At 47.0% G+C, this 16,944-nt stretch overlaps 1 long non-coding RNA gene across 1 annotated transcript in view; it reads right to left on the reverse strand.

Annotated features, from left to right (window-relative positions):
- Window positions 1-4,053: 4,053 nt before the first annotated feature.
- Window positions 4,054-16,944, reverse strand: part of LOC129385561 (uncharacterized) — a 400,056-nt gene continuing 387,165 nt past the window's right edge. The window contains exon 3 of the long non-coding RNA XR_008613031.2: window positions 4,054-4,141. This is a non-coding gene — a long non-coding RNA (uncharacterized lncRNA). The remainder of the gene's footprint in view (window positions 4,142-16,944) is intronic.

Below are 16,944 nucleotides of genomic sequence, written 5' to 3' on the forward strand. Positions count from 1 at the left end.
AGCCGGAGCGCAAAAAAAGTTATCTGAGCATCTCGAAGGGACGGCTACCATCATTACCATAATTGAGACGCCCTCTGTAATGAAATGTCAAATCAAAGATAACTGTGTGCTTTAAGCCTTCCTTGCCAGTGTTCAAAATAAGGACTCGTGGTACTTATGGAAGACAGCCTCACAGCTTCTGTTTCCCCGGAAAAATTTAGCAATTTTTCGTAGATACTTTCAGGAAAGCTCTGAAAGAACCTTGTGCCACCTTTGCTGCTGAAATGAAAGAGTTTGATAGTGGCGTACATGATGTGTTGGCTCCGGCGGGGTTGTGGAAGTGCTTGCCCTGACAACTCCGTCAACAGTATCGAATTGTCCCGATGGAAGGCTATAGGTGAACAATAACGGAACGCGTTCAAGACTTGGCTGATCGCGAAGCTTCCGTGTAACGCTATGGGAGAGAGTTATCTTGAGTGGCAGTAGTCGTTTGAGCGTCTATTCTCTTGTCTTCGTGCTTGTGGGTTTTCAGAGGCGCCGTCACGTGGTTTGATTAGCTACCCCGAAGCACCAAGCAGCAGCTCCGATTGCACACAGCGTGCCGACTTATCGGCTGCAGTACTGGCTACAGGAGCGACGACAAGGTCTCGCTTATGCGCTTTCCGAACAGAGGAAAAAAGGAAATGGTCCGACACATCGTAGTGAAATTGGCGCTTCTCATTGGACTGACTTCAAGTCCGCGTGCATGTACGAAACGCACCGCGACGCGAGAGGCGCCGTTCGTCCCGGAATAGAGACTCCACCTATTGCGGAGCCCCATAAGGGCTCTACTTCTCTTCCTGTTTTGAATAAAAGCTTTCAAGCAAGCCGTTCGTTTCCACGTGCACCTTCAATTCAACTCAATTCAATTCGCTTTATTTCCCAGAGAGTGAGGAGAAAAGAATTTGGAGAACGCTTAAGCTTCGCCTTCAAGAGTGTAACGCGATAGCATTCAAAGATCCCTGAGTGCTTCTCACGCTTCCCGGCAACTGCAGCTTATGTAATTGTAATGTTTACCGAGAAACGCTGGCGGCGAGCGCTATGCACGGAGGCGAGCTTTGTGGCGAGCTTTGTGGATGGGGCTGCACCCATCCCACTAAGACAGACCTCAAACGGCAGCTGGAAAACGCTATCGCGTTAAAAGACATTCGTGTTTGAGTTTCCGCGCAACAGAATTACGTTTTCTTGTATATTCCAATTATAATCCTACGCTAACATGTCTGTAGGTTGTGTGTAAGCCGTACTTTGCGATTTTTCTACGTATTTTACCTTGACAAACTCAATTCAGTAACGTTTTGGCGCCACATGGAGGGACTGCGTGGTTGGGCTTGCGCGGTTCGAAACTCGTTTTGCCCAAGCGATGGCCGACGCTGGACACCGGACACCGGATTGTCATCCCCACAACTGAAGCACGAAGCTCCAAAGCACACCCTCCACCGGTTTCTCAGAAAGAAAACTTCGCAGTTGAAGAAAACTTCGCCCATCCCAAACCAAGCTGAAGTTTGCTTCTACTGCGAAGTTGTCTTTCCCAGGAACCTGCTCGGGTGTACCTTGTTAGCTTCGTGCTTTAGTCGGGTGAATAACAATCTTTTTTTTTTCTTTCTTTTTAATTCATTTTCCCATAACCTGCAAGGCAACAGCACAAACGGACAAGACCGTTAGGAATAAAATGGGGCTTTTACGTTTGTTAATAGCGCCGAGCAACGCGTTGTCCTCAAGTTCTCAGAGCGTTTTACGCATGGCGGGCACGTATACCACTTCGTCCTTCCGAAATCGCAGCTCGTCCATTACCATTTGGTCATCATTACGCGGCGGCACCTCTCGCGGTGTACACACGACGTAACCCTCGTCCCATACCTCTCTTCTGTCCCAGCAGGGGGCGCGCCGGTCCGTGCTTCCATTCTTTCTTCTTTTCTCGCCTAAAACAATGCCGCTCGCGGCATACTTTTTTCGCAACGTCGCGCCAATCGATTAGGAACCAATTCCTGCGCGCCTCCCGTTAATTTATCTCGCCTCACGTCTTCAACTCCTTTGTTTGCTCTGACTCACTACCGCGGGGTGACCGCTAAGGCATACACTGCAAAAGGCACACGTGGCTTTATTTATGACCCACTGCTTCTCTTCCTAAGCCTGTGCTTAACTTGTAAAGCGCAGGCCGTTACGAGACCACCCCCCACGTTTGGGCTCCATTGTCCGGTTTCCATTAGGCCCAATTTGTCGGTGCCCCCCGTGGCGTGGCCTAGAGAGTGCGTTGCGCGTCTTTGCTTTTTTGCGTGTGCGCCTGCAGACTGCCTGAAAGGTATCTATGCGCAGTTATGTCCCGAAACATAAATAAGCCTCCTCGAAATGTTCCTGCGCTTGGAACAACCGCCGCCACCGTTCCATTGTAGCAGCGCGCGTTGCTAAATAGCGGTTGCGATGAGAAATAAAATAAAGAAGGCACTCGTTTGCAGAAAACAATCTAGCCTAGAGAAATTTACGCGATGAATTCGGACGTGCTTTGCATAAGCCGCCACGTCCCAGCCCAAGCGGAGGCAGGCATTGGTGTGTCGCGAAAACGAGGTCTAGATTAAGGCTAAAGCTAAACCAGTTTTAGAGTTTAAGGAAACTCGCGCTTTAGCGCTGCATTTGGTGTTTTAAGTCATTGACAAATGCATATGTTTCTTTTCACGTGATTTGTTTCACGTCAATAAGTGTTATTTCAACTAAGGGTGCCGCTAAGTTTAGAAAATATTCAGGCAGGAATACCCAGAATGCATACGTTTCTCTGATTTTTCTAAACGCTTTCCTTCGTTTATGAAGTTACGAAGAAAGTCCACTGTAAGTTGAAGTTAAAGGGCAACTGCGACTGGTCGCTGTTGTTCATCGAATTCGTAATAGAGAATCAGCTTTACCAAAACAAAGCGCAAGGTCATTCGAAGCCAGGAGAACGAACGTGAGACAAATCCGTGGACTATTGCTGTGATTTTGACGCTTGTTGAAGCGACGTGATGGCTCCGCGCGCAAACGCTCTTGAATCCTCGGTCTTTTTTAAGTATTCATGTAATGCACATACAATGTAGGTGCCCGTGATTGCTGTGGGCGTGTGTGTGTGCTCTCGTATATGATCATTTTTGTATATACAAATCTAGTGCACATCACCTGAAAATTCTGTAAAGTGTTCTGTCACATCATCATTGCACATAACCATTGTGTACACTGTATATATGGAACATCATTTTATGCATGTGGCACCTCGTTTATGTGTAACTGTGCCTTTCCGCCGGTATATGTGAGTATATGTTGGTGAGTGAGGAGTCGGACACTACTTTGAAAACGTGCCGTGTTTCGTTCTTCTTTTTTATATGTTATCGTCCTGGTGGAATTGTGCCGTGATTGTGACTCAGTGCTCCTCGTATCGTCTCTTGCCGAAATAAACTTTTCCTAAACACATATTTATTCGAATGAAACGTATCTCGGGATTCGCTGTCGTTTCTTAGAGGTATCGGTTACTCTTCTGTTACGAAGTTAATTTCACTTAAATCTTCTAGCCAGACTCGTTTTCAAGGTGTCTTGGCTCACCGAGAAAAATACGTTAATCTGTAGCACCTCACTTCTCGTAATTACAACGCGTACAAGAGCGTCGGCCAAGAAAAAAAAATGCATCTATACAACAGTGCCGAGATGACTTCGCCACGACTCCGGCTATGAAGTCATCACTGGAGACACTGGAAATACAAAGACGTTGCCAACCTTCGTGTTTATAAACCAATTGTCTACCCTCCTCTCTCCTCCCTACATTTAATACAGGGATGGGCTTTCAGGTTCCGGGGCCGCCTAAGTTCGAGAAAATACGGCAAGCGAGCATCCGAGCAGAGACTAACAAATAGGAGTCGTTAGCGCTCAGCGTGATTAACGCGCTTCTCTTTTGTCGCGTATACGTGGAAAGTTTTTTTCACTTAGAACTGAAGAGACGAACCGCTACTAATGGGACATGTTCGTCGACCTCTTGGCATACATAATGCGCGCCGAGACCTCCACACGTACCCACCTGACAAGCCTTGCTTGCACTCCTGTTGGCATAAGTTTGATCGTGGAGTGATGAGCGTCATCAGAACGATAACTACACGCCCGTTCTCGTTCCCTGCGAAGAAAAACGAGAGCTACTCAAACTTAGGCGATATTTGCATCTTTAGATCAATCGCTGTAGAAGGCAGTTAACTAAACATATTCGGTGACAAACCTAACAAACCAATACAAAGGGTCCCACAAAGCCACACTCCACGTACCCACATTGCCTCCGCGCTCCGAAATATAGTTCCCGAGATGGAGGGTAGTATTAAGAGAAGTTCGTGCACATTGTGACGTCATGCAAATGAGCGAGCGTAGTTACCTGGCGAATCCATAGGAATTCTCTTTTATTATTCCTCCTTTAGCTTACCCCAAGTGTAGGGTAGCAAACCGGACTCTCGTCTGGTTGACCTCCCTGCCTCTCCCTGCCTCTCCCTGCCTCTTCTTGTTTTCTCTCTCCTTCTCTCTGAGTTGGGCAGTGGTATATTGTCAGCTGCATCGTTAGGTTGTCACTCACATTTTCTTTAGTATTTGTAATTCTTCTCACTCTATTCATTCAACACAAATGAAAGACCGCATCTATATTTCATGGGTTCAATCGACATTTATTACGAATAAAGGAGCAATAACAAAGACGACACTTCGTTTACATTTGGTTAACGTTTGTTAACGACACTTCGTTACATTTGGATCGACCAGGCATCGTAAACAAGCCGCATCTCTGCGGGACGGCTTACACACACACACTTCCGCACAGGTTCACGGTCCTCAACCGACGTCAGACGGACTTCGTAGAACTCGGGGCTTACTTCAGGAAAGGCGCCTTTTATTCCCCGAGCAGACTCCCGCAGCGCTCCCGCGGTTGCCCATTGTCTTGCGTCTTGAATGGCGCGTGGGAAGGGGCCTCGAACTACGTTCCTTCAGGGACTCCCTCGTTCACAGCAGACCAGGTTGGTGGTGGCGGGTTCAGGCACAAAGCCTGCTTCGTCGCACTCATCTTGGCTCCAGCGAAGGAGAGTCGAGGACGCGCGTATTGTTCTCCACACACAGTCGACTTAGTGACGCCGTGGCTAGAGGTTTGCGGTGGCGTTCCAGGAAAAGTTGACGCCCGCTGTCGCAACTGGCTGGCGAAACTTGCACGTCAGCGGGCCGTTCTTAGCAGGGGGAAAAGCTATAAAGACCCATTTGGGGGCTCCGTTAAAGGCCTTCAAGGGTGTATATCGGTTTGCAGTGTACGTCGAGGGTTATACGCTAGAAAACGTAACATAAGCAACTTCACTTCAAGAGCCTGTAACGCTGTGAATGAAGTCGGTTTCCTGGGACTTGGCGCAAGCAGCCACTCTACACCGAGGGCGAGAACTTGATTGGTATTGAGGCGCTCGCAGCAACTGAAATTAAATAGTGTATGAAAATCTCAAAACTTGTTTTCCCGCTGCGCATCAGAAATGCCGAAATTATACTAGCTTGAATGGCAATCAGGCATTTTGATTAGAGTACAGGACCCCGAGCCATTCAGTGTAATGAGCTCATGCGTGCTTGCGTGCGTGCGTGTATGTATGTATGTATGTATGTATGTATGTATGTATGTATGTATGTATGTATGTATGTATGTATGTATGTATGTATGTATGTATGTATGTATGCATGCATGTATGTATGTATGTATGTATGTATGTATGTACGTGCGTACGTACGGATGTATGCATGTATGCATGTATGTATGTATGTATGTATGTATGTATGTATGTATGTATGTATGTATGTATGTATGTATGTATGTATGTATGATCTTAAGCGTTGCACGCGTACATTTTCAAGCGATCCTCCCTTACGAAGAAGTGTAGTAACGCATTATCCATGATCGGCGCGTACATCTCAGCATCGGTGCATAACGCACACAAAGCAGAAATTTATTAATTCAGGGGGTGTTACGGGCACAAACCACTTCACGATTATGAGGCGCACTCCATGGTTGGGGACTCTGGAATAATTTTTTTACTACCTGCGGTTTAACGTGCGCCCAGTGAGTGGTAGAATACCGTTTTTGCCATTCCACCTCCGTTAGGGCAGGGCCGTCACGGATAAGAATTGAACACGCCACCTCTTTCTTAGCAGAGCAACGCCATATATGGCAACGCCACATATGGCGTTGGCGTTGAGTAGTTGTCTTTTCTCTCCGCAGGGAACGAGAACAGGCGTAGATGTCATTCTGATGACGTTCATCACGCCACGATCAAACTTAGCACAACAGGAGTGCATGCAAGACTTCTCAGGTGGGTACGAGTGAAGGTCTACGCAAGCATCATGTATGCCAAGAGGTCGACGAACATGTCCCATTACTAGTGGTTCGTCTCTTCAGCGCTAAGTGAAAAAAAGTTTCTACGTATACGCGACAAAACAGAAGCGCGTTAATCACGCTGAGCGCTAACGACTGCTATTTTTTAGTCCCTGCTCGGATGCTCGCTTGCCCCATTTTCTCGAATATATGCGGCCACGGAACCTAAAAGCCCACAGCGGTGGATAGCTTGAGCGTTGTATGGAATTTGAACAGCTCATACAGTACACCATGTTCGTTATCATCATCATCATCAGCAGCAGGCTATTTCATTAATATCCTCCACACTACCTAGGGCGTACGAACTTTCGAGTAAAAAAAAGTTCTCAATCATTGTCTAAGTGTTATGTTTATCTTCTGGTGTCTTCTCTGGCAACTATTGAATTTGATGCAGATGCTCAACGCTTCGGAATGACCTGCTAATTCTACTGGCGAAATCAACCGGACAATTTCTGACGTTGCCGCACGGTCGCATTCGATTGTGGCATTGGACTGCGCTGTCTGACGAGTGAGAGTCAAACATTTCGGTACGGGCTACACCATACGGCAGTTGCTCGTGGCAGGGGGAAGAAAATTACAAAAAGAAACTGCGTCGCAGGATGCCAGCGCCGAGAACGAAACGCAGTAAAAGGACACGCGTCGCTATGAATAAGAGCGTGGCGTACCGTGAGTCAGTTCTGCGAGTCGAAGAGCGCCACACGCATCCGGAGGCGACGTGCACTGCACATGTTGGCGTATGCCCGCGGTTGGTTGGCTGTTGCGTAGGCAAGCGTGGTTCATCGCCCCATACGCACCACTGCTCTGCCCAGTCCTCTTATTTTTTTGTTTTTGTTTTTGGCTGTTGCGCAATCCGTTGAAAGCATACACGTCTTCGACGGAGATGCTTGAAGTCAGCGAACCGTCACCTCGCTTCGCACGAGTTCGAACGAGCAAGCTTGTTTATTGGGGCACTTCTGAACGCTCCATGAACACGGTGAGTAAAAGTTCGCGATAGGTAGACAATGCTGTGGGGAACGTGCGAGCCACATACCGAATGTTTCGCGACATCCATTCGAGGTCTTTACCAGATAAGAAAGATGACGTAATTTAATTATTTCTTTTGTTCTAACTTTACCATATGCGAGCTGGCAGCTTGATAAGGACGTTTGCATGATGCGTTGCCCGACAACGAAACGCGAGAAGTCACTTAGCGGGCGTTTGTACTGAGGGTGTGGCCGCTGCGCCCTTCGGCAATTCACTTTAGCTCCTTTTTTGTGTGTGTGTCAAAGTGGCCTCTATCAATTAGGCTGTAAAAATTGGATAACTGGAAACGGTTATGAGCACCCCGGATGATGGTCTTGCATTGCGGTCAGTCGTCTGGCTATTTTGGCTAAACAGTTAAAGGCAGGTTGGCCCTGCATCCTAGATTTTCATTTCATATCGCAGTATTCGAGGCGCATTTTACGAGAGATTTTTGTTGTCTGCGATGATGAATCGGTGTGTACAGGGCTTATTATTTTCAAACGTCTCCAAGGCTTCCTAGGTTTGAATGTAACGAAACCACTTCGCTATGTGCCGCAGGCATCTAGGTGTATTACGAGAATTTCCAGCGAACAAACTTTTACTAAGGAAGGAAGAAAGTGGATAGAAAGACGCTCTCTGCCCACTTGCTTCCTTCCTTAGTTCTTTTATTCGCAGCAAATTCTTATAATGCACTTAACGCAGAAGAAGCCATAGCCCTACTTTCCGCACTAAATCTGGCTTTACTTTTGCGTAAGTGTTTTCGAATTTTTCTGGAAAGGTCCGACGGCAATGCGCAACACTACTCGAAAGGGGTCTCGGGAGAGGAGAGGAATGTCAATCACGCTGGGTTTTAGCTGGCGTCACAGTTGATCAGACTAAAGGATGGCCCGGGAAAAAAAAAAAAAGAAAAAAAAGACACGAAGAAGGTGGCAGCACGCCTTTTCAATCACTCCCGGGAAGTTGTTTACTTCCCGTCAGACAACCTCCGCTTTCGCGCAGGACAGGGCGAACACCCCCGCGTTTCGGCCATTCAATCTCTCGGAATTGATCGCGAACACCTTTTCACGCCATTGCGGCGCGAAAGCGTCATTATCGCGATGGCGACGACAGAGCCGCGAGCTTACTGGCGCCCGAACGAAGGTGCGAAACACCAACAACCAAGAAACCCTTTCGGCCCAAGTGCAGCGCGTGAGAAAATGACAGGACCCTCCTCGGAGACCTCAAGCTACAAGTTCTAAGCATTCCGGCCGCGGGGCGCTTGCTCTGAGATGCAGAAGCCCTCCTTTTTTTTCCCCCCCTTTTTCAGGAAAGGTGAAAGTGACACGGGACGCAGGAGGCGGCTGCAGCGGAGAAAGTGCATGCTCCTAATATATATATATATATGGAAGAAAGGCCAGTGGCGTTGATTCATCGCGCATATTCACTCTCCATCAGCAGCTGGCACCTGGGTCGGGCCACCAGTGACACGTCCTGCTCGAGGGTTTTGACACGAAAGGAATTGTCACTGCCTTGCCTTCCACTGCGAGTAGTGCGGATGTCAACCGAAGTTAGATCACTCAGAGAGATGTGAAAGAAGAGACAGCGGGTTTTCCCCAGGTGGCATCTCCATTTGGCTGACCTGCACCGGAGAAGGCGAAAAGAGCTACGAAATGTGAAAGGAAAGAAAGAAGGAAAGAAAGGAAGAAGGAAAGGAAGAGAGAAAGAAGGAAGGAAAGAAAGCATTGTAAACGCCAGTCTATCTGCGTGACGCAGTCACGCAGTCGGTCCAACGCCGCCTTGTCACGCGCAGTGTCAATGTCACATACAAAGACATGTAACGTGACTCAGCGCATTGCGTCGCGCGGTCGTTATTCGCCGCGCAATCCGGCATGTTTACATACGATGCTTTAACGCTGTTGTGGATGCAAGCACGATCGCAAGAAGCAGTGGACCCACGACTCGGGGAACCATCGCGACGAAAATGAATCGGGAGCCCAGGCGATGGCCGTGCGGGCACGCCTCGGTTTGTCTGACAAGGAGCGTGATCATCTTATCACGTGTGCGATAGTCTGAGTTCATAGGGTAGGCCAAGTTCACTATGGTTAGATCGTTTAGTTAATATTGGTTTTGTGGGTACGTTCTCCTCGGCGCGCTTTCGGGAAGCTTTGATTCGAGGTCAATTCCGATTCAAATTCAAATATTCAAATACTATTCAAATACATTCAAATTGTATTAAAATACATGGAAAACGCACAAATGCTTTTATTAAACTTCCGCTGAGCGAACCCAAATAAATTTTGTCGTATTCGAGAGAAATGGTTAAATTATAGTGACTTTAGGAAGCAGACTTTCGATTTAAAGCCTGGAAAAAAAAAGAAACCAATAAGTTTCATAAAAATTCAAGCACGAAGGTTACGAAGTCATGACTCTGCACCGGGAACGTAGAGTGAAGTTCTGTAAACTGGGTCCATTAGAACACCTAAATCGGACAAATTTCTTGTATAAATTTATAGTTTACGTGAAACTGTTACAACGTCTATGAGAGTTTGCAAAGTCCCACTCATAAATTAGTGGTAAATTTAAGAGGGTTATACAATACATCAATATTGTCAAACTTAGATGTATTTCAGGCGCTGCATGCAGAATTGTGATATAGGTTTTCGTTGCTGCTTTAGAGTTGTAAACCTGATGGTCGAGCTTCTTTTCTTAACTTTCCCACTTTCAGAAGCTCTTTTTTTTAAATTGAAAGTTGGAATAAAACATCTGATTCCTACAGTAACTAGATTACATTTGTTTAATGGAACAAACATAATCGAAATCAGTGCGCTGGTTGGCGAGTAAAATTATTTCTCCGTTCCCATGTATTTAGATAGGAGTTCCCAAGTTAAAGCTTCCTCAAGCGTTAACTAAGGCGCAACTGGGGAAGACTGGGGAGGTCCCTCCCCAGTCTTTTGAATATGGGACCACCTAGAGTTACTTTTTCTGCAAAACATTTCAATCGCACCAATAAACTGAAACTGAAACTACGATGCTGCCTATTCAGATACATGTAAAACGCGAGAATGCTATCCGGAGACAACCCGGACCTGGGCCGATTTTACTGAAGTTTGCTACATTTGAATGAGAAAGTTAAGGTCTATTGACCGCTGGTAGCGGAATATTGATCTAGAGCCTGACTTTTTTTTTTTTTAAGATTGGAGAAAATTGCAAAGTTTGAAAAAACAGAAACACGAAGTTTAGAAAAGCGTAACTTTGCACCAAGAGTACATATCGCAGTTCTGTCAACTGCGTCCGTTAGCACATCCAAAGCGGATAAAATTATTTTAATGATTTAAGGTTTACACAAATTCGTTACTATGTTTACAAGGGCTTTGCAAAAGTCCTATTCATAATCGCGAAATCATTTTGAATTGCCGAGTGACAGAGTTGCAGGCATGATAGCTTTAGATTTCAAAGATGTGCGATTTTAAGCATTATTTATTAAAACCGACGGCATAAATAAAGAATTCGCTCCCAAGAGTCATTAGATCATAACTGCTTCTTTAATATACAACAAACGTTACCGACTTCGGTGATGTGGTGAATGAATAAAAGCGATTTATGTTTTCCCATTTATTTAGATAGGAGTCCCCTACCTAGAGCTTCCTCATAACATGCTCATGTGTGACGTTAGCAGAAGACCAATGACGACCGAGGATATCACAGGATGGTGGCGATGAAGAGATCAACAGTGGTGGAACAAGATGTGTCCGTAAAGCCTGAGGTTAGACGAAATCAGACCAGGCCTTTTTAAAGAACGATGAAACATGTGTGATTATCAATCAAATTAGTTGGAAAGTTCAGTGCTTGGCGGGCGCCTGCTTGTCTCTTTCACCTTGTGACTCGAGCTAGTCGTCACAATGCACTTTTTGTATTTGCACTTGTAGATCGGGATGTTCGAGTAACGTCTCCTAAGGAGATGCCCAATATACATCCGTGTGCATATGTATGTATGTATGTATGTATGTATGTATGTATGTATGTATGTATGTATGTATGTATGTATGTATGTATGTATGTATGTATGTATGTATGTATGTACGTACGTACGTACGTACGTATGTATGTATGTACGTACGTACGTATGTATGTACATACGTACGTACGTATGTATGTATGTATGTACGTACGTACGTACGTATGTATGTACGTACGTATGTATGTATGTATGTATGTATGTATGTGAAAATGACATTAACAAATTTACCGTAATCTTTTCTTTAATGGCCAGTTTTCATCGGAGGACCCACATGAGAAACTATTTGGCATTAAAGCAAATATTACCACTAAACTGTGAAAATAATGTGTCCTTATTTATTCTGTGGGCAGTTGAACAGCCCTGCTGCTGGGTTGTTCAACGTGAATTTCTATAACGATATATACAACCCTACTGCATATGTATATATCATATATGCATTACGGTTGTATAGTTCTTTATAGAAATTCACGTTGGAGAACAGAATATTGTTTTCGACGTTTCGGCCGGGGACAGGCCTTTATATACTGCATAAAGGTTCGTCCCTCTGACGAAACGTCGAAAATAAGTTTCTTATGTTTAGACGCGTTAGAGTAGTTAGGGCACTTCGAGCACTTTTCGGGGGACCGGGAATATGGTTGCATCTAACCGTTTTCCCGCTGGCCTAGGTCACTGTACAGCCTGTGATCGAGTACGTGGTCATAGTGCTGTGCTGACAGAACAGGTTTCGAAACCGACCGCCGGACCAAATTGAGTGAGCGAGTACGCTGACAATGCATAAATACGTGCCGCTCTTCAACGAACCTCTTTCATGCCGACACGGGCCGCTGTAGAATCCGGGAGTTGGGAGACCCATCAAGACGGCAAGTTGGGCCAGTTGGTTGGGATTCGCAGTAAGTTTCGTTACAGCGCCACAGAAGACAAGGAGAAACGAAGGTATAAAACGACGACACGGCGCTGACTCTCAACTGATATATATATATATATTTATGGGGTTTAACGTGCCAAAACCACTTCCTGATTATGAGGCACGCCGTAGTGGGGGACTCCGGAAATTTCGACCACCTGGGGTTCTTTAACGTGCACCTACATCTAAGTACACGGGTGTTTTCGCATTTCGCCCCCATCGAAATGCGGCCGCCGTGGCCGGGATTCGATCCCGCGACCTCGTGCTCAGCAGCCTAACACCATAGAACTGATATATCAGTTGACTGATATCAGTCGATATCAAACTGATATCAGTGTGTATCAGCGTATCAGTGTATCAGTGCGCAACACAAGACAAGGACAAAAGAAGGTATGAAACGATGACACGGCGCTGACTCTCAACTGATATCAGTTTGATATCAACTGATATCAGTAAGCTGATATATCCAACTGATATCAGTTTGATATCAACTGATATATCAGTTGAGAGTCAGCGCCGTGTCATCGTTTCATACCTTCTTTTGTCCTTGTCTTGTGTTGCGCTGTAACGAACCTCGGTAGAACCAGCTGTTCAATGAAACTGACGCCGACTCGGAGCACTGGGTTCGTGCCACTCGTCTGCGCCAGTGTTCGGTGACACTCCCTGAAGCAAACGTGGGTGGCTGGGTATGTGCCAAGAGGTGTGTGCCCGCTCTTCAGTGCAGAGTCCTGGCTTCCGCCGCTGAGCCGCTTCGCGCAAACCACACCGTCGCGCGATGCACCGGTCCGAGCGGAACGAACGGTGCACCAGTAAACAGTGAAGGTGAATCTTCTATAGTCCGTCCTATGGGGTCGTAAGAAATACCTCCACGGTTTTCCTCCGCCTTCATTTCGTGCACCGTCGAAATTTGACACCCGTAACGCCGTTGGCCCGTGCTCCGCTAGACACCAGCTTCCCGAGACGCCTTCAGTGCAACGGTAAAGCTTGCGCGATGTCGCCTCCAATGCTTCGACCGCGAGCGAAACTATAGATTTTGTTTTCGCTTTTTTTTTTCTTTATTTGGTAGCACGTGCAGTACGAGGTCATATAGTGCTCCGCTCCGCCCACTTCGTTCCAGTCCGTGTTGAGAAAAGCAGACTTCCACTGCAAAAAAAAAAAAAAGCTTCTCGAGTTTATCGCTGGGCACGAAGCACGAATGTCATCGCCCCCGACTGCACCGAAGCCCTCTCTGCAGTTTTCACACAACGCTGCACGAAATTAGGGAACCGCAAGGAGCGTTACACGGCCACGGACACGGGACAAAGAAACCAAGTGCGGTCGTTTAAGTACTCAGAGAAGCGCCCACTTAAGTATGTGATAGATCTGTATCTGAGCGCAGCGTTTTCACGGATCGCTGCTCATATAAATGGGCGGGAAAAAGATAAGAAAGAGCCCCACCCGGAGCAATCGTCCGCTCTACATCGCAACCAACCACCGCGGACAATCTTCTCTGCCTTCGTCGAAGCGAATCGAAGTGGGATGAGCGTCGATCATAACCGCGACGGCGCCCAGAATCAAGATCGACAACATCGTTAATCCCCTCCAACTCTATAGAGACCAAAGAAGGCGGCGCTCCTATAAGCTACGCGCATGCGAAAGCAACGCTTGTGGAAGCGGTCTCTGATGGATCTCACTGCCAGGGAGGGGTTCACTGTGTATAGGTGCTCGCCCAACTCTCGACAGGGAGTGGTTTGTAGAGCGAGCAAGGTGAGATGGCGCTGTGTATGTTTGTTGAGGCGCGGGGGAGGGGGGCGGCGAGGGGGGGGTACACTTGTTCGTGCGCTCGTGGTGGGTTCTTGCACCGCGTATGCACACCACACCCTTTCGCGCACCACGCCCCGTCTTCTGACGCTACCGTGGATTATCACAACACGGCGCTGTGTCTTGGAACCAGGCAAAAAAAAAAGGGGGGGGGGGGCAATAAGAAGATTGCCACCTTACAATGAGAACCACAAGATGGGCCGTTGCACCTAGTTGTCGGGCCGAATGATAGGAAGGTCCCCTCCGATCGGGCCCACTTGCGAGAATACACAAAAGAAAGAAAGAAAACGACCGACCTATACGGAAGTGGGGCCGGTACGTGAGGAAATGCGTCTTTATTTGGATGTCATCAGTGTAAGTACGTTGTACGCGTGAAGCGCTTCCTGCGAGTGCGTGATTGGTCCCATATACGCATGCGGGCGAATCCGTAATTGCAACAGCGTGGTTCAGGGGAACGGCTCGACCGTTAGAACGCCCGGAGCTGCAGCCTTGAGCTGTTTGCTTTTCTTTCTCTCGCTTTATTCAGTGCAGCGAGAGCTCGACAGATGGACAGCTGCGATCCGATGTGGGCACGAATTAGAGCCACGGTCCCGGCGATCAGGCCACTAAGCAGAAGATAAAGTACATATATAAGACTATCGATACATCTTGTACACGGAAGTTGTCCTAGGCATGGGCAAATGCATCTTCATTTCGACATCGTCAGTGTATGCGCTTTATTGCACCTTTTTATGCCAGTCCATGGTGACTCTTATACGAATATACGAGTACGCACGCAACACTGCAGTCAAGCGGTATGGTTGGGGCTGCAGCCGTAAGATGGCTGCTTGTTCGTTTGTTGTGTGCCGCAGAGGCACTAGGTGGGCAGTTGCGATTAGGCGTGGGTTGTGAAATCGGCAGAAATTGTTCAATCCCTCAACCGAGCCTATAGCAAGAAATAAGAGAGAGAGAGAGAGAGAGAGAGAGAGAGAGAGAGAAAAGAGATTAAGAAAGCGGTTGGAAGTAGATGGCATCCTAATTTAGACATCATCAGTTCCCCTATGCATCATTTCGCCTCTCCTTCTAGTTTGTTATGGCTCTCGCTTACGCATGAGGTCCAAGCTTATGTGCAATACCGTAGTTAATAGATCATTTACAGGCCGCCGCACAAGTACACGGAAAGAAGCTGTTCAAATGTCTACGTACAGTATACAGACATTCTAAATCCATTCATCCACCATTATTAGGCATTGTACCAACCATAACATTTTCGAGAGTTCCACGATCCCTGGCGCAGCACTTTATGTCTAATTCAATAATTCGGGTCTATACAGTTCAAGCGCCACTGGGCCGCACACCATTACACCCCATCCCCGGCAGCACCAACACCGCACACTCGTTGTGGTAGTAGTAGTAGTTATGCGGTGTAACAGAGCAAAACACGCCGTGTCGTGCCACGTAGATTATGAAGAGATGCGAAAGGGGCACATATTAGAAAAAAGGTGAAGTAATCCTGGGTGGCTACGACTGAAGTTTTCATCTCCCGAGCACGACATGACGATGATCACGCTTTTTCTTTCTTTCTTCTTTAAGCGTTATGGGTTCACGCACCGAGAGCCCGAAAGAACGTTCCGTGGCAGTCAGAGGTTCACAGTACATACGAGAAAATAGTGACTGGAGTGATTTGTAGCGCCGATAACGATACGCAGGCTCCGGCCAGAATACAGACGGTGCGTGGGTGATATCGCCTTCGGTATGTCCCTCGTGACTTACTGCGGTTTTACGTTGCGCAGAGCTAAAAGATCACGATGTGGGCGTTCGGACTCTCCGGCTCTCCATTACAACGTAGGCGCAAGGCCATGCAGTCGACCTTGCAATCTCGTACTTGAGGATGCATGTGAGGCCGGCATATTCTGTAGCGCCTTCAATTAGTCGCAGCGACGGGACAGCATAGAACAAAAGGTAGTTACGTTAGCTGCATAGTTCATCTGGGAATAGGGCCTTCTGTTGTTCGAACGCCACGACGTATAACTGAATGCAGCTTCTGTCGAAAACAACGGGCCCGCGCGGCTTTTTTCGCGATCACAGGGTATACATACTTATTACCGCTAGCGTGGCGAATTCGGTGGGGCCAAGCTACGGCTTTACGAGAGTTAACTGTTGGGCTACTTCGTACGTGATTTGAAAATATTAAGAGAGAGCTAGGAAGCGGGACAACAAAGCGAGACGCACACTCATTCTCAGGCGCAAGTCGGGCGGCGCAATTTTCTAAATTATAGCTGCGTACCAACGAGTTTCCTGCCCCTCGCAACAAGAATTCAGTGCACATGCTTCGAGAAACTCAGAGCTGCATTAATCTACAGGTTAAGGGGTGTCCGAATGTAGCTCGTTGGTTGTACTACACTGTATACTAGACATTCCATGGTACACGATCGCGCACAAGACGTTTAAAGCGCTACAATCTACTGACCTTTTGTACTTGTTAGTACATGTATATGTTGTACGTGTTTTGTAGATGTATGGCTTCCCATCCGGCTCGCATTACTCTTATTCCTAAGCAATTTTTTCGTCCACTGTCAAACGTTAGATTTTATTTTACACTCGTCATTGCTTATAATTTCCTTTTTTTTTATTGTGGAGATGTAGCAGTATCATCAGCCCTGTTAGTTATTTTGCTACAATTGCAATGTCGAATCCTGGAAAGGGTCCGCGACTTAAGTACTTCTGTAGTTTCCGACGTTCCGATAACTGAAGTGAACACTACGTAACTCTGAAAGAGCTTCTGACTGCAGAGATCACGTTTCTGTCATTACGGAAAGGCATTATCTGCGCCGGATATGCTGTATATCGCGCCATAAT

This window comes from Dermacentor andersoni, chromosome 7, assembly GCF_023375885.2.
Source record: "Dermacentor andersoni chromosome 7, qqDerAnde1_hic_scaffold, whole genome shotgun sequence".
NCBI classification, from domain to species: domain Eukaryota; kingdom Metazoa; phylum Arthropoda; class Arachnida; order Ixodida; family Ixodidae; genus Dermacentor; species Dermacentor andersoni.